Below are 4,363 nucleotides of genomic sequence, written 5' to 3' on the forward strand. Positions count from 1 at the left end.
TAATTTCATTTTCTCTGCTTCTCTAGGGAATATATTTACAACTGTCTATTCTTCTTCAAGCACCTTTTTGGCTGTACTCCACGTTTTTCCCCCCAGTCATTAAATAGATATATTTTATTCAAACCCAGTATACCAAATCTTAATTTCCATGACTTCAAAATCAAGTTGATTGTAGTACAGATTGCTGTGGGCTTTGTCCCCTCCTATTTTCTTCTTAAGTTTCATCCACAAATTCTCCCCATAGATAAGCTTCTCTACCAACGGCAAGGTTTTTTTCTGTTGAGAACCATCAAAATCAAGAGGGTCCACATTATAGCAATTTCTATAGTCTTGTCCATAAGTAATCAAATCTAAGTGCCAAGGAGCAGAAAGGATCACAGGGAAATCAGCTGCTGTGTTTTCACCCTGTTCCTCACAGTACATTTGATCGTTCCACACTTGAACTGCTGTGCCTGTCTTTAGCTTCACAGGATCATCAAAAGTCTCTTGCCAGACTATGGATTGCTTCTTTATGGTTGCTTTTGAATAGAGAAGGATTCTAGTCTTCTAAAATCTTCACCAAAGCTTCTGCTTCATGAAATAATTTGATTTCTGGATTGGATTCTCAACATTTAACTTCCACTTCATCACCTCCCAAGTGAATGAGGCGATCTGGAAACATCATACTAACTTCTTTGAAAATTTTTAGACAGGAAGCTTTAGGTTGAATTCAGAATAGAGTTTATAGCTCTAAAGGTCCCAGACTGCTTAGGTCCATTGTAACATGGAGTCGGGAAGGCTTTCTGATCTTTCCCCCAAGACTGTGTACGTCCAGGGCTATAAAATTCTGGTATGACTCAAATCCCTCATAACCAGACATACTCGATCGCCATAGAGACATCATTTGGTGTATAAACAGGAGACAAAGAATAGCTTCTTTGGTGCCTTATTCAGGGAAAGTAGCATCTGATAAGGGAAAGGCTGGTTATCAACCACGTGCCAGCACAGAATGTTAAACTTATTAAAGGCCATGGCATCCTCGAAGTTCTCCAAAACTCTGATGGTCTTGAGGAGGGCCACTGGTCCTTTCACAAGTAAACTATAAAATTCATCCGAAGAGATATTGGGGAAAACATCACCCTCTGAGTCAAAGAGTTGTTGTAACTCGACGGTAGTATTAAGTTTACCAGGGCCATGACATCACCTGTAGAAGCCAAAAATATAGTTGTGGTATCTTCGAAACACTTCAATGTTTTATTTTCATTCCAGTCCATACAGTGTTATATTAGTTTCAGGTGTATGATACAGTGATTCGACACTTCCATACATCACCTGGAGCTCGTCAGGACAAGTGTCCTCCTCAATCCCTTCTTGTAGGAGGGAGGGGGGGTATGGCAATGGACAGTGGACAAGGGGCTGTGGCCGATGAAGTTCCAGGGGGAGAGGTGCAGCGGCTGTGGACACATCTGTGCCGAGAGTAGGGGTGGGGGCCAGTGCTGCCAGCAGCACCAGCAACCCGGGCACCCCCTGTCCGCCATGTTTTGTTTTTTGTAGGACTCTCATTGACCTTGATGAACATTAGAATTAAGAAGTATTTTGGGTTATTTTGGCTTTTGTCATTAATTTCTAATTTCATTACGTTGTGATCAGAAAACATGGTCTGTGATTCCTACTTTTGAGAACTGGTCATCATATGTGCTTGAAAGGAATATTAGTTTAAATCTGTAGGTTTTGAAAATATAGACAGTTAAACGTCATAAACGTGCAATGGAAAACTCTACATACCAATGCTTTTGAGTTTTTAATATTGGTTTCTGGGAAGTCGTGTTAAATTCTGCCAGTATGTTTGGGAATTTGTCTCTTCTTCTGTATTTCTATTCGTTTTTTTCCTTTACCTATTTCAAAATTCTGTTGTTTATAGCCATATGTCATCTTAAAGATATGGACCTATTGTCAATATGATCTTTTTGTGTTATGGCTTTTGGCTTTCACTTTTAAAATATTAATATTTCTGCCTGTTTTTTTCTTTCATTTTAGCATTTTATGATATATCTTTTCTAACCTTTACTTTTTCATTTATCTGTTCCTTCACCTGAAGGCTCTTTTAAAATGATTCAACCAATCTGTTTTTCTTTTTCCTTTTTTAAAAAGGTGTATTTAACCTATCTACATTTAATGCAACTGTTAATATTCTTGGATTTATTCATGTCATCTTATTTCATTTGTTCGATTTACCATGACTTGCCCTTATTTCTTATTTTTCCTTTCTTGCCTACTGCTGTGCCATTACCTATGTTTTGTTCCACTTAATTTTCTTCTAGTAATCTCGAAATGGCCATCATCTTTCTAATTTGCTACTTTTAAATTTTTGTCAAATGCATACCTAACATTATAGGATTTTAGTTGCATCCAAAGAAAGACAATTGGTATCTAAATCCTCCTCACCAACAAAACGGAAATCTCACTTCCTTCTCAAACCCTTTCATTTCATCCTTCCAACATCTAGGATTTTAGATCCTGGGATGAATCATTAGTGTTATTATTATCATTTGACTTTTGCATCTATAATTATGTGCAGTGATCACATGACCTGAGCTGAAGTCAAACACTTAACCAACTGAGCCACCCAGACGCTCCTGTAAGTAACATCTTTAACTAGCACTTCTAAAGTGCCTCCGAGAGTCTCTGCATATCTAAAGAGTCTTAATTTCTCTTCTTTTAGGTTTATTTTGTAATTTATTTTGAGAGAGAGAGAGAATCCCAAACAGGCTCTGCACCCTCAGCGTGGAGCCCAATGTGGGGCTCGGACCCATGATCTGCGAGATCATGACCTGAGCCAAAACCAAGAGTCAGACACTTGACTGACTGAGCCACCCGGGCGCCCCAAAGTCTTAATTTTTCTTGACAATTGAATGGTAGTTTGCCAGGTTATGGGATTCAAAATCTAATATCATGTCCCTCAAGTTTGCCAAAATATGTGGCAAGAGGGAAGGTGAGAGGAAAACTCCTGTTTATCTAGGGTGGGCCACTCTGCCCACACTGTCAACATGCCAACAGCACTTGGCCATCATAATCACCTGAAAGTAGAGGTCATCGCCTGCCCAATTCACATAAGTGGAAACTCCAGCACAGAAAGGTTTTCTCGTGCCCGAGCAGCACAGCAAGTGAGTGAAAGGGATGCTTTCAGCCCAATGTTCTTGGACCTCAAAGCCCTGCTCCGAGTGTAGACCTCTGCCTTCCCATAGAAACAGAAGGCAAGTCACATGCACAATTTCAAATTTCCTAGCAATCAGATTTTAAAAAGTAAACAAGTGACATGCATCTTAATACTTTATTTAGCTCAGTTTATCCGAGAAAAGTATTATCATTTGACACATCATCAGTGTTCAAAAATGATCAAGGAGACTCTTGGCTTTCTTCCTACTGCGTCTTTAGACTCTGGTGTGTCTTTTACCCTTACGGCCCACCTCAGTTTGAAATGACCACATTTCATGCCCTCCGTGACTACACACAGCCCAGCTCTGTGCCATGCTGCTTTTGAAAGCAAACACTTTCCAACACTGATTGAAAGCATCCTCTGTGGGTGATTTTTCCATCCCAGTTCGAGATGAGGAAATCTGGCTTTCCCTGGAAATAATTTTGCAGCCATTTTTTTGCTGATTGCAGATACACAACTAATTCCTCCTCAGTGCTCATCCTCATTATGTAGCATGGCCTCTCCTCCTGGTCTACACAGCCAAAAGTCAGAAGCGCCTTCTTAAAGCCAACCGTTAATCCATTCAAAAGACAGATTAAACAGTTCCCCCCATTTGATGCCCGCTGCGTGTGTATTTCTATACACGCCTGACTTCCTTTTTTAGGCAAATACCTGGCCCCAGTTCAGACAGGCTTTTTATCACCCTTGGGACAGCACCGGGGCTGGGGCAAGCATCCCATAGCTTTCGTTTAGTCAGCCCCCAAGAGCGTTATGAGAAGGAAATAACACACACACAGCAATTTACTTTAAATCTCTGAAGCACCCACCATTTCACATTCTCTTCTGCCAGAATTTCTACCAAAATTAATCTCCCAGGCCCCTCATGCTATCTCCCCAGAGCCTCATATAGCTCTAGCAGTGACAAAAACTTCGAAACTGGAGATTTAAATAATAGAGGACACCCTCCCTCAACGGAACCCATAACAGATTGATGGGCTGGGACAGGAGAGATTGGATATCAGCATCTGAGGCTCCAAATGGCGACTTGACTCACATGACACTCAGCAGAGAACAGCCGTCGGGATCGCCATATTGCAGGTTTGTCTTCCTTCAGAGTTGGACGGTCTTGGGCAAGTCATCTAGTCTCTCTACCCCTTATTTCCTTCATCTCCATGTGAGGACCATGAC

At 40.9% G+C, this 4,363-nt stretch overlaps 1 pseudogene; it reads right to left on the bottom strand.

The window, feature by feature from the left end:
- Positions 1 to 214: 214 nt before the first annotated feature.
- Positions 215 to 1,119, bottom strand: LOC115283321 (annotated as a pseudogene).
- Positions 1,120 to 4,363: the final 3,244 nt, after the last annotated feature.

Source organism: Suricata suricatta, chromosome X (assembly GCF_006229205.1).
Source record: "Suricata suricatta isolate VVHF042 chromosome X, meerkat_22Aug2017_6uvM2_HiC, whole genome shotgun sequence".
Lineage (NCBI taxonomy): Eukaryota > Metazoa > Chordata > Mammalia > Carnivora > Herpestidae > Suricata > Suricata suricatta.